General features: G+C 47.8%; 1 pseudogene; it reads left to right on the top strand.

The window, feature by feature from the left end:
* Positions 1-2947: 2947 nt before the first annotated feature.
* Positions 2948-3555, top strand: LOC104654221 (annotated as a pseudogene).
* Positions 3556-13662: the final 10107 nt, after the last annotated feature.

The following is a 13662-nucleotide window of genomic DNA, read 5'->3' on the forward strand; positions in this document are numbered from 1 at the left end:
TCTCCCCTCTGACTTGCTCTGCCTCTCACAATGAGAGATGTCTCCTCCCTCTGACTTGCCCCCCTCTCACAATGCCATGCATCTGCTCCCCCTTTACCTTCTACCACAATTGGAAATTTCCTGAGGCCTCATCAGAAGCAGATCCTGGCACTATACTTCATGTACAGCCTACAAAACCGTGAGCCAATTAAACCTCTTTTCTTTATAAATTACCCAGTCTCAGGTTTTCTTTTTAGCAATGCAAGAACGGCCTAGTACACCACCTCTGCCTCTCTTTCCACCGTCTGCTGTTAAACACAGGTTGATCAGGACCAGGGGCCAGCATCAGATATAACCTGGCGTCCTCTGCCAAGTCCCAGGCTTACCCCACTATGGCTTGGGGACCTGCAGCTACTTGCTCCTCATCTATGAGGCTTCAGGGAGCCCAGAGTTTAGAGTCCCTTAGGGCCAGGGCAGAGTGTTGCCTGGGGGCCACCAGCCTCAGGAAGCTCAAGGCCTCCTCCAAGCAGGAGTTCTCTCAGAGCCAGAGCCGCCCCACCCCATATGGCCCAGTGACCGTCACTCAAAGCTCACCTTTTCCTTGAGCCTCTGGTCAGTCGACAAGCCCTGACTGCTCCCTGGCCCCTGGCCACTGGCCACGTCCCCCCTCCCACCCCCCCAACCCCCCCGCTGACCAGGCTCCACCGCCTCAACCCCGCAGGCTCCAGGGCCACTTTGCGCTGCCACTGGGTGCATTCCGTTGGGCGAAGCTTTGTTGCTGAGGCTGGGCTCAGCATCACAGCCTCTGTCGGTTCCTGCAGGCAGTGGACATGGCGGGTCCTCACTGTGAGGATCCCAGGCTCTGGGGGCCCAGACGCAGGTTTCTGGCTGGGCACACACTGGGGTGAGCAGGCTCCCTGGCTGTGTGGCCATGAACAAGCCCATCTCCGAACTCCAGTTTTCACATCTCTAAAAAATAAAAATAAGAGGGCCCTCAAGGGGACTGGCAGTTCCCAGCCCTGTTGGGCCTTGCCCATTTCTGGTGTAGAGGATGGAGCCATCTCTTACAGCTCAGACTGGTGAGAAGCAAGCATGAGGCTACGGTGGCATTTTGGGGTAAAGTTTAGATTTTCCAGAAGAAGAAACAAGTGTAAGTGGCACACACCCTGTCCCCCTTCTGCTTTGCGGTGAACAGAGCTGTGATGTCTGAAACTGCAGCAGCCACCTTGGGATGATGAGGGCAAAGAAAATTGGCATCACAGGGGTGCCCAACCTGGGCTCCAAACCAAGGCCACTGCTGCTAGGCCTAGACTGTGGCTAAGAGAAAGAAAACACGACAGCTGAGTGACTGTTGTGCCCAATGCCTTCCTGTGGACCCTGGCATCTGCCGAGGTGGTGGGCACAGCATAGGTGGCACAGGCACATGTGAAGGTGCCTGTAAGAAGGCCTGCAAGGAGGCTGTGCCTGCCCAGCCGAGGGACCCCCTTTCTCCATGGGGAGATAGAGCCCCAGGAGGGGGCAGGAGCTGGAGCATGGGAGCGGCTGGAGCTGCGGAGGGGAGCTCTGGAGGACCCCACCTGCCCAGGGCTTGGACAGAGGGAGCCAGCTGCTGGGGACGTCCCTCCATCTGCTTGGACGGGGGAGCCAGCTACTGGGGACATCCTTCTGTCTGCTCAGACAGAGAGTGCTGGCTGCTGGGGACGTCCCTCTGTCTGCCCGGTGTCCAGCCTGGCCTGAGTCCAGGTCCAAGTAGTCTGTGTGGATAAAGGAGCGGGTCGGGGTGGGGAACAAAAGCCTGAAATGTAATCAGCTGGCTTCACGGCTGTGGTGAGCGAGCGGGCCTCCTGCCTCCTGGTAGTCAGCACCGAGACTGCTGGAGCCAGCCTTGTCCTTAGAGGCAGCACCAGGAGAATGAAGTGCGGGTGAGAGGGGACCTTTGCTGCCCAGAGGCACGCGGTCTATTGGCTGCAGGTTTGTGCTCCTGCAGGAGTCACGGGTGGAACCCCAACCCCAGTGCTGCGGCGTGTGGAGTAGGGTCCTCCCAGTGGGATCAGTGCCCTCATAGGAGAGGGTTGCCCTCCCCTTCCTCTGTTGCACCAGGAAACCAGGAAGGGCCCTCACCAGAAGGCCAGTCAGCTGGTGCCCGGATCTCTGGCTTCTACTCCAGAGTGGCGGGAAACCTGTGCCTGCAGCTCAGGTCACCCACGTGTGATTTTCTGCTACGGCCACCTGAGCTGATTAAGACCTCTCCCCAAATCTGTGCAAAACCCCAGCGCTTTGAATGTCACCTATGAGGCAAAAGCTGTGATAAACGCAGGGATCTTGAGAGGTGCTTTTCCTGGGTTATCGGGGGTGTGTGGGGGGGGGGGTCTAAATGCAATCATGCGTGTCCTTCTAAGAGACAGAAGAGAGACACAGAGAAGAGACACAGAGGAACCAGCCATGGAGAGATACAGCAGAAGCTGGAGGCAATGGGAGGATCCTGGCCCGGAGCCTCCAGAGGGAGTGGGGGCTGTGTCCCAGAAGCGTGAGAGTCCTGCATGTTGTTCTGAGCCCCTAAAGCTGGGGTAACTTGTTCCAGCAGTCACGGGAAACTGACACGTCCCAAACACAGCCTGGCGAGAACATAGAGCTGAGACATCGTCTCCATCACACACCAACACACGAAGACTGACTGTGACGGGTGCTGCGCGTCTCACCCAGAGCTCCGAAGGCATTTAGTTGAGTCCTGTTCTGACCTGAGGCCTGGCGCCTGGAGAGCCTTGTCCAGAACCGTCACAGAGTCCTGGGTCCTCGCTCCCTTCGGGAGCTGTGTGCTAGCCTGCACCTGGACAGAACGGGAGACACCAGCCTCCACTGCCAGGAAGGCCCAGGGTCCTCAGGGACCAAGAGGCAGGACATGGCTGCTCCTGGGGTCCTCGGGATGTCTGTGCGGCCTTTGCTACTTGAGGCCTGAGGCGCCATTCCCATGTGCCCTTCAGGCTGGTCCAGGAGGAGGCCCTGCGGCGGCCACAGACTTGGGGGACAAAGCCCCAGGAACTCAGAACCTTGTGGATTTTGGAAGAGGAGCCATGCAACAAGGTCTCGACGCCTGCAAGGAGCTGAATGGGGAGCCGTGCTAGGAAGGGAGCGCAGCACACCCAGTACTCAAATGCTGATGCTACAAAACGCACCACGAGTTCTCTGAGCCGTGGGGATCGGGGCAGTGCTCTCCACAGACCGGAGCTGCAGGAGCTTGGTGGTGGCCAGCAGGCATGTCCCCGGCAGGTGCCGCGAGGGTGCCATCTCAGCCGAGAACCACCAGGCTCTGTGCCCATCTCACAGGGAGTGAAGGAGGCGGAGGGAGCCCCGGACTCAGTGGGTTCTGACCCAGACCCTTCTTTTCTGCAGGGTGGAGTCCTCCTCCAAGAGAAGCCCAGGCCTGCGTTTGGGAGACCCAGGGACACCCAGGGCTGTCGCCTGCCCCTCTCTGGGGTTTCCAGGGGAGAGTTCACACAGTGCCCAGTGTCCTCTCACTGGGATCTTCTTGCCCCTGAGGGGCGTCCATGTCCCCCAGCACCCCAAGGAAGAGAATGAGCTGTCTTTGGTGGGTGCTGTGCTATTTTCTGTCCTTATTTCACCCAGAACTCAATCCCTGCAAATGAATTTTGTCAAAGGCCCCTTTTCAGTATCAAGGAGCAGGAAGCAATATCCTTTAAAAACCGATTGGCCATACATTTCTGCTCATTAAATAAATATTTTTACTTTGGACCCGATTGATTTTTCAGACATGCAGAACAATGGGACTGACTCACCTGTGTGCAGCCGGGAGCCTCCTTCCTCCCTGGGGTCCTTTGAAGTCACAGTGAGGCAGCCACACCTGCTGCACAGGTGGAGCCCGGCTGATAGGCACCTGAATTCTCACCAACTTCACAGAGTGTTCAGAAATTGGCTCTCACTCGGCCAACACGTCCCCTTCCTGGATCCCTGGGGTGGGGTGCAAGGCATGGCATGCACCGGGGGAAAAACGCCGAAGGGTGAAAACCAGCAGAGAGAGGGCCGAGAAAGGCTCCCCCGCAGGCAGGTCAAGGAGAGAACCTGCAGTTCCACCACACCCGCCAGCCCCCGCCCAGGCAATCTCCCTGCTCTAGCATCTCAGCCTCAGCCTCTGATCCCTGACTGCCTTGCTCCCTGGTATCCAGAGCGAGGCCGGGACTCAGGGAGGGCCACACCGTTCACTTCTGCAAGGGAGCCTCTGTTCAGTCAGTCCTTCAACAAGCATGAATCCAGAGCCGCAGGCACTGCTGGTCCCATCCCAGGTGCTGGTCACGGAGCAGAGAAAGCTTGAGGGCCGTGGTGTCTACTGAGGGGGCAGATGACAAGCCAGGAGCACGAGTCACAGCACACACTGGCGCAGCTGCAGGGAACTGGGCAGAGCCCGGCCAGGCACATGGGGCAGGCGGCTGCGGCCCTAACACGGTGGTGGGCGCCACAGACCTTGTCAGAAGGTGTCTGAGCAGAGACATTTATTTGGTTTCATTATCGTATAGAACAGAACAGAAAACTCAGACATGAGGCTGCACACCTACGCCCATCTGATTTTTGACAAGACCAACAAAAACAAGCCGCAGGGAAAGGACTCCCTGTCCGATAGATGGTGCTGGGATAACCAGCTCAGTCACAGGCAGAAGAAGGAAACTGGACTCTTACCCTTCCCCATAGACAAAAATCAACTCTAGATGGATTGAAGACTCAAATGCAAGACGTCAAACTATAAACATCCTGAAAGACAACCTAGGAAATGCTCTTCTTGACGTCGGCATTGGCAAAGAACTCTGGCTATGTCCTCAAAAGCAACTGCAACAAAAACAAAAAGACAAGTGAGACCTAATTAAACTAAAGAGATTCTGCACAGCAGAGGAAACTGCCAGCAGAGGAAACACCCCTACAGAATGGGAGAAAATATTTGCAAACTATGCATCTGACAAAGGCCTAATATCCAGCATCTATAGGAAACTTAAATCGACAAGCAAAAAACAACCCCATTAAAAAATGGGCAAAGGACATGAACAGATACTTCTCCGAAGAAGACATACAAGTGACCAACAAGTATAAGAAAAAACTATCATTATCAGAGAAATGCAAATCAAAACCACAATGAGATGCCAGCTTAGCAGTCAGAATGGCGATTATTACAAAGTCAAAAAACAACAGATGCTGGTGAAGCCAAAGAAAAAAGCTGATGCTCACGCACTGCTGGTGGGAATGTAACTCAGCCCAGGCCTGTGGAGAGCAGTCTGAAGATTCGTCAAAGATCTTAAAACAGAGCTACCGCTCAACCTAGCAATCCCATTACTGGGTATATACCCAAAAGAAAATAAATGATTCTACCAAAATGACACATATGTTCATCACAGCGTTATTCACAATAGCAAGACATGGAGCCGGCCCAGGTGCCCATCGATGGTAGACGACTACATAAAGAAAACGTGGTAGGCATACACCGTGGAGTACCATGCAGTCATGCCAAGGATGAAAACGTGGTAGGTATACACCGTGGAGTACCACACAGCCATGCCATGAAAAGGATGAAAACATGGTAGGTATACACTGTGGAGTGCTGCGCAGCCATGCCATGAAAAGGTTGAAAACATGGTCAGCATACACTGTGGAGTGCTGCGCAGCCATGCTATGAAAAGGATGAAAATGTGGTAGGGATACACCGTGGAATGCTGCGCAGCCATGAAAAGGATGAGAATGTGGTAGGTATACACTGTGGAATACTATGCAACCATGGAAAGAATGAGAATGTGGTAGGTATACACTGTGGAATACTATGCAACCATGGAAAGAATGAGAATGTGGTAGGTATACACCGGGAATACTACGTAGCCATGAAAAGAATGAAAATGTGTCCTTTGCAGCAACATGGATGCAACTGGAGGCTGTTCTCCTAAGCAAATTAATGCAGGAACAGAAAACCAAATACGGCATGTTCTCACTTACAAGTGGTAGCTAAACATTGAGGACACGTGTTGAAATTTTAAAAGTAAAGTAAGATAAATGTCGTATCAGTTATTGGATCAGTCAAACGTTTCATTTAACACCTTAAATAGAAACAGTCGTAGGTATTGGAAGGATAAAGAATTGGAATGGGAGTCCACAGAGGCAAAACGAGCAAACAGTTAAAATACGTAAGCAGGTATTGTTTGTTTCGTGTAGGTCTTAATGTTGTTGTTTACACATTTGTCAGTTGATTGGTTGTTTTGGTGAATATTCACTGGATTCAAGTAAATGGTTCATTTTCTAATTCCTGGAGTGAAGCCGCTCTAAACAGTCATGTGTAGATTTTCCCGTGAAATAAACTTTCATCTCTCCAGAGTGTATGTCCAGGCAGGGGGTTGCTCAATCCCGAGGGAAGCGTAGACATCATGTTAAAATACACTGCCACCTTGTCGTCTGGAGCAGCTGCCGCACGTCACACCCCCAGCAGCGGCGCTGGAGAGCTGGGGGCTCCGCGTCCTCACCAGCGCTGGGTGTGGCCACGCGTTGCCTTTTCCTTGCGCTGTTCTCAGAGGTGTGTCGTGATTCCACGCGCCCATGGTGTATGTTTTTATTCCCTCGTGGCTGACGATGTCGAGCAGCTCATGTTCTTATCTGCCATGCAAATGTCTTTGGTGAATGAGTTGTTCCCTGTTTTGCCCATTATTCATCTACTTGCGTTGTGTTAAGTGTGTTTGTGTTTCGTTGTCTTGGCAGGGCTGTCAGTGAGACTGAGACGTAAACTTCAATTCCTACGTGTTCACTGTAATTAGATAAAAACGCCGTTGACACGTGTGTGCTGATCTTGTATCCAGCGACACTGCTGAACTCGTGGACTAGTTATAGGTGAGGTTTGTGTGTCTTTTCCGGTAAATTCCTCGGAATGTTCTACTTAAACGATTATGGTCTCTGTAAATAGAGATGGTTTTCTTCTTTGTTGTCTGAATGCCTTTTACTTCCTTCTCTTGCTTTATTGCACTAGCTGGCACTTTCAGGATGATGTTGGCAGGGATGGGGGTGGGCACCGCCTCTTCTCATTCTGGATTTTAGGGAGGAAGTATCCAGTTTTTCACCACTATGTGTGATATCATCTGTGGGTTTTTAATGGATATGTGCCATCTGGTTAAGGAAGTTCCTCACTGCTCCTAGTTTGCTGAGACATTTTCCATGAATGATTCTTGAATTTTGTCACTGCTTTTTGCATCATTTAAGATGATCAAGTGTGTTTTCTTCTTGGTCTGTCAATACAGTGGAGAGTACTGACCGAATTTCAAATGTTTAGCCTTGCATGCTACTGTCACAATTTGTGCTGGTTCTTCTATGTTACTTACTTTTGCATCTATGTTCATGAGAGATATTCGTACATAGTTTTGTTTCTCGTACTGTCATTTGTCTGGCTTTGGCACTGGAGTAATGCTGTTTTCATAACATGAGTAGGGAAGTGTTTCTCTTCTATTTTCTGGAGGAGGTTGTGCAGAATTGGTAATATTTCTTCATTACATGTTCATAAAATCTTCTAACGAAACCATCAGTGTCTGGAATTTTCATCTTCAGAAAGTTTTTCTGCTATGAATTCCATTACTTTAATACAAAAGGGCTGTTCAGGCCATGTATTTCTTGTTGAGTGAGTTTTGGTAGTTTGTGGCTTTTAAAGAATTGGCTTATTTCTTCAAAGTTGTCAGATATATGTGCACAGAGTAATTCATAATGTTCGTGTTTTGCCCTCTTAATGTCTGTGTGTCAATAGTGACATATCCTCTTTCATTACTGATACTGGTAATTTCTCTCTCTTTCTCCCTCGCTAATCAGTCTGGTTAAAGCTTTATCAATTTTATGGACCTTTTCAAAGAACCAGCCTCTAGTTTATTGATTTTTCTTTGTTGTCTTTCTGTTTTCTATTTCATTGGTTTCTCTTATCTTTACTCTTTCCTTCCTTCTGTCTGCTTTCAGTTTAATTTGCTTCTGTTTTTGTAATTTCCTAAAGTGGAAGCTTAGATTGTTGATTTATAATTTTCTTCTGTTTTTAGTATTAGCATTTCTTTATTCTTTATTCTGTAAATTTCTCTCTAAGCCCTGTTTCATTTTGCTATGTTGTATTTTTCATTTTCATTCAGTTCAAGTGTATTTTTCATTTTCATTCAGTTCATTCAGTTTCATTTTCATTCAGTTCAAGTGATTTCCAGTTTTTCTGAGCCATCCTCCTCGACATTTGCATTGTGTAGGGAGTGTGTTGTTTAATTTCCACCTATTTGGAGGTTTTCTAGGCATTTTCATGTTATTGATTTCCAGTTTCACTCCACTGTAGGTTTTTTGTTATTGTAAATTTGTTCACATGTATTTTATGACCAAAAAGAAAGTGAATGTAGATGTTGTTTGGCAGAACGTTTTATAAATGTTAGTTAGGTCCAGTTGGTTCCTGGAGCTGGTCAGTTCTTCCATATCCTTGCTAATTTACTGTCCACTTTTCTATCAGCTACCGAGAGAGGAGTTGTTATGAACTGAATTTTGTCTCACAAAATTCACACGTTGAAGCCCTAACCCCCAATGTAACTGTGTTTAGAGACAGGCCCTGTAAGGAGGTGATTATGGTTGCAAGAAGTCATATAAGGGGGCCTGACTCAATAGGACTTGTGTCCTTATAAGAAGATGGAAAGAAGCCAGGAATCATTCACTCTCCACACCAGCACAAAAAAATACCATATGAGAACACTGAGAGTCAACCCCTACCATGTGAGAACACTGAGAAGTCAACCCCTACCTCATGAGAACACCGAGAAGTCAACCCCTACCACGTGAGAACACCGAGAAGTCAACCTCACTAGCCTCCATCTTGGTCCTTCAGCTTCCAGAATGGTGAGAAAACAAATAAAACAAATTTTAGCCCTTTAAGGCCCCAGTCTGTGGTATTTTGACATGGCAGCCCCAGCCTACTGAGATGGGAATGTTGGGGTCACCAATCCCAGTGTGGAGCTGCCTGTTCCCTTTCAGGTCTATCGTCTTTGTCTTGTGTATTTGGAAGCCCTCTTGTTGGGTGCATATGTATTTAGGATTACTAGGTCTTCTTGGGGAGTTGACCCTTTGTCATTATGCAACGTCCCTCTTTTAGTAATTTTCCTTGCTCTGAAATCTGCTTTGTCACTCCAGTTTTTTTAATTAGTGTTTGCTTGGCATATCTTTTTCTATCCTTTTATGTTTAATCTGCCTATATGTTGTATTTAAAGAGGGTTTTTGTAGACAGCCTGTAGATAAGACTTGCCATTACGCAGTCTGGTAATTTCCGCCTTTAGTCAGTATGTTTAGATCATCTACATTTCTATTCATTACTGATGCATCTGAATTCAGGTCCAGCATTTCTTGCATGTCCTCTATTTGGTGCCTCTGATTTTTTCCTCTTTTCCCCTTTGCATGCTTCTTTTGGATTATTGGGATATTTTGTAGTATTTCATTTTGATTTATATGGTTCCTTGAATTCTATCTCTGTGTATTATCATTCTAAGGATTGCAATATACATTCTAACTCCTCCTCACCTTTCCAGTCTATGCAGAGTTAATATTTTACCACTTCTGGCTGGAATGCTGGGATCTTGTCCCCACTAAGGCCCCTTCACTGTGCCCTTTGTCACAGTCATCGTATCACGTCTGCACATATTGAAAATTCCACCACACACTGCTGTTCACTGTCACTTTCAACCATCATATGTACTTTAAAGACTCATCTACATGCTGTCTACAAGAAATCCATTTTAAATGTAATGATATAGACTGTTTCACAGTAAAAGGATGGGAAAAGACCTATCAGACCAACATCAGTTACACAAAAATCCTCAAACAGCTCTATTCATGTTAGACAAAATAGACTCAGAGCAAGAAAAAGTCACTCGAGGTAAAGAGGAAAACAATAGTATGCTGTGTTTCCTTGGATATTTACTGCTTGTCTTGCCTTTCTTCCTTCTTGGGGTTGTAGGTTTTCCTCTGGTATCTTCCCTCAGGCTGAAGAACTTGCTTTAGCATCTTTTAAACCAGGTGTCCTGGCTACAAATTATCTCAGTGCATCCTCACTGGAGAACGTCAATTTTTCTTTCATTTGCGAAGGGTAATTTCCCCTTGATTTTTCCTCCATTTCCGAAGGGTGTTTGCACATCAATTTTTCCTTCCTTTCCAAAGGGTATTCTCACCTCGATTTTTCCTTCATTTCCGAAGGGTGTTCTCGTGTTGATTTTTCCTCCATTTCTGAAGGGTATTCTTGCCTCAATTTTTCCTTATTTTCCGAAGGGTATTCATGTGTCGATTTTTTCTTCTTTTCTGAAGGGTATTCTCATTTCAATTTTTCCTTCTTTTCTGAAGGATATTCTGGCATTGATTTTTCCTTCATTTCTGAAGGGTATTCTCACCTCGATTTTTCCTCCATTTCCGAAGGGTATTCTCACCTCAATTTTTCCTTCATTTCTGAAGGGTATTCTCACCTCAATTTTTCCTTCATTTCTGAAGGGTGTTCTCATGTCAATTTTCCCTCCATTTCCAAAGGGTATTCTCATGTCAATTTTTCCTCCATTTCCGAAGGGTATTCTCACCTCGATTTTTCCTTCTTTTCCAAAGTGTATTCTCGCGTCGATTTTTCCTTCTTTACTGAAGGGTATTCTCGCCTTGATTTTTCCTTCTTTTCTGAAGGGTGTTCTTGTGTCTATTTTTCCTTCATTTCCAAAGGGTATTCTCGCCTCAATTTGTCCTCCATTTCCATAGGGTGTTCTCGCCTTGATTTTCCCTTCATTTCTGAAGGGTATTCTCGCCTTGATTTTTCCTTCTTTTCCAAAGGGTGTTCTCGCGTCAATTTTTCCTTCATTTCCGAAGGGTATTCTCGCATTGATTTTTCCTCCATTTCCGAAGGGCATTCTTGCCTCAATTTTTCCTCCATTTCCAAAGGGTGTTCCTGCATTAATTTTTCCTTCTTTTCTGAAAGGTATTCTCATCCAATTTTTCCTTCATTTCTGAAGGGCATTCTCATGTCGATTTTTCCTCCACTTCCGAAGGGTGTTCTTGCGTCAATTTTTCATTCTTTTCCGAAGGGTGTTCTCATGTCAATTTTTCCTTCTTTTCTGAAGGGTGTTCTCGCATCGATTTTTCCTTCTTTTCCAAAAAGTGTTCTCGCATCGATTTTTCCTTCTTTTCTGAAAGGTATTCCGGTGTCGATTTTTCCTCCATTTCCGAAGGGTGTTCTTGCATCGATTTTTCCTTCATTTCCGAAGGGTGATTTTTCCTTCATTTCCGAAGGGTATTCTCACCTCGATTTTCCCTTCTTTTCCGAAGGGTATTCTCGCCTCAATTTGTCCTTTTCCAAAAGGTATTCTCACCTCGATTTGTCCTTCATTTCTGAAGGGTATTCTCGCGTCGATTTTTCCTCAATTTCTGAAATTCTTGCAGAGGCACAACTCTGGCTTGGTGCTTCCTTTGGTTTCTCATTTTCAATGTTCTTCCACATCCTGGTCTGCACAGCATCTGATGAGAAATTGCAGTCTGGATTATTGTGCCCTGTAGGGGATGTGTCATTTCTGTCTGACAGCTTCTCTGGAACTAATTAAATAAGTTAAACCAATGCTTTTTCTCCAGCAAACACTTGGACACCTGTCTTTTATCACCTACTTGTCACTGTGGGAAACTCAGCTCTCAGTCCAGGGGGTAAAGCAGACGTTGACAGGTGGTTAGAAATCAATTGCCCTCCCTGGCTGACATGAGCCCCAGGGAGCATGTTGACTAATCAATGACCTTTGGGGAAAGAGCAGTATCAGGTCCAGAGAGAGGGAACCATTCCCCAGCTTGTGCAAAAGAGGAGGCATGCTGTTGCGGGTACGATTGTGTCCCCCTCAAAAGGTATGTCCAAATCCCAACTCCCAGTGCCTTATTTGGAAGTCAGGTCTTTGCAGATGTCATTACATGAGATCACACTGGACTGGAGTGAGCCTAATCATGACACTCTTATAAGAGGGAGAAATTTGGACACACAGACACACAGAGAAGGAGGGCCAGCATAGTGTGATGTTCTCACAAGGCAAGGACAACCCGGGATTGCGGACAACACCAGAAAGGGAAAGAGGCAAGGAAGGTTCCTCCCTGGAGCCTTTGGAGAGTGCATGGTCCTGTGGACACCTTGAATTACACGTCTGGTCTCTGAAACAGTGACAGAATACACTTTCAGTGTTTCCAGTCATGCAGTATGCAATAATTTGTTATAGGAGTCCTAGGAAACACATACACACACCTTTTCTTTGTGTATTTAGCTTCTTTGTCCTTAAATCCCATAGGCCTGCTTTGGCCAAAGATGCAGATTCCCACTTCTTGGTCATGAAGAGAAGGTTTCCCTGGCCTGGCCACATTGCTTTTTGGTTCAGCCTCATTGCTGACTTAGGGACAGCAGGAACTTGTCCCCAGGAGAGGTTCTGAGGGAAGCAAGAGGCTCTGTAGCCTCTCGCCAGGGGCCTGGGGTCTCTTCAGCATGGACAGAATTGAATGAGTGAATGGTCTGCTCCTGAGTCCCACTAGCTAAATGAGGGGTCAGGCTTTGCTTTCCACCCCGAGTGTGAGTGCAGCTGCCAGGCTCCCCATCACAGCACAGGGTGGCACATGGATGGGACAGGGCCTCTTCCACAGGAACGTCAGCAAAGCCACATCCTGCAGCCATAAGGTGGCTCCAGTGGTCAGTAAAGATCTGGCCTGGGCAATGTGTGGGACTAGTGGGACATGTCACAGAACAGAGTGTCTAATGGCAACAGGCTGGGCTGTGACTTCTGCCCTGGGCCAGGGACATGCATGGTGTGTCTTTTTGTTGTTGTTGTTTTTGAGACGGAGTCTCGCTGTCACCCAGGCTGGAGTGCAGTGGTGTAATCTCAGCTCACTGCAAACTCCACCTCCCTGGTTCAAATGATTCTCCTGCCTCAGCTTCCTGAGTAGCTGGAATTACAGGCACACACCACCACACCCGGCTAATTTTTGTATTTTTAGTAGAGACAGGGTTTTACCATGATGGCCAGGCTGGTCTCAAACTCCTGACCTCAGGCGATCCACCTACCTCAGCCTCCCAAAGTGCTGGGATTACAAGTGTGAGCCACTGCACATGGCCCACAGTGCATCTTTGTATATTAAACTGGAAAACAAATCAACCTAGGAAATTCCACTTCCACAAATGGAAGTCTAGGTTATCTATACCCACCCAGATGCCAAGGACAACTGGAAAACTTGGACCAAATAGAACCATATGCTTGAAGGCATTGGAAGCCAACCAAGTAGTGTAGAGATGCCTGGCCTGTAGCCAGGGAAGAGAAATGTGACTGGAGGTGGGTGAGCCTGGGATCTGGGGACATGCCAATTCCAGGAGCAGTGGCTAAAAATCAGCACCATCCTTTTGAAAGTACTTTGGGATCAGGGGACAAGTGTTGGCACAAAGACCCAGGAGGAATAAAGTTTCTGCTCTGTATCCCCTGCTTCAGAAGAGAACCTATATAGCTCATCATGGGGATAAAAGGTGAACTGAGGTCAACCAGCCTGCCAGGGGCTGCAGCCCAACTCCAAGTCATCTGGGAACTCCAGGACACCCCGTCCCTGATCCCAGGTTAGTGTTCCCAGACCGCTGGTGTGTCTAGGTGGGGAGGCACGAAGCCTTAAAACTCTGCT

Source organism: Rhinopithecus roxellana, chromosome 3 (assembly GCF_007565055.1).
Source record: "Rhinopithecus roxellana isolate Shanxi Qingling chromosome 3, ASM756505v1, whole genome shotgun sequence".
Classification (NCBI taxonomy): domain Eukaryota; kingdom Metazoa; phylum Chordata; class Mammalia; order Primates; family Cercopithecidae; genus Rhinopithecus; species Rhinopithecus roxellana.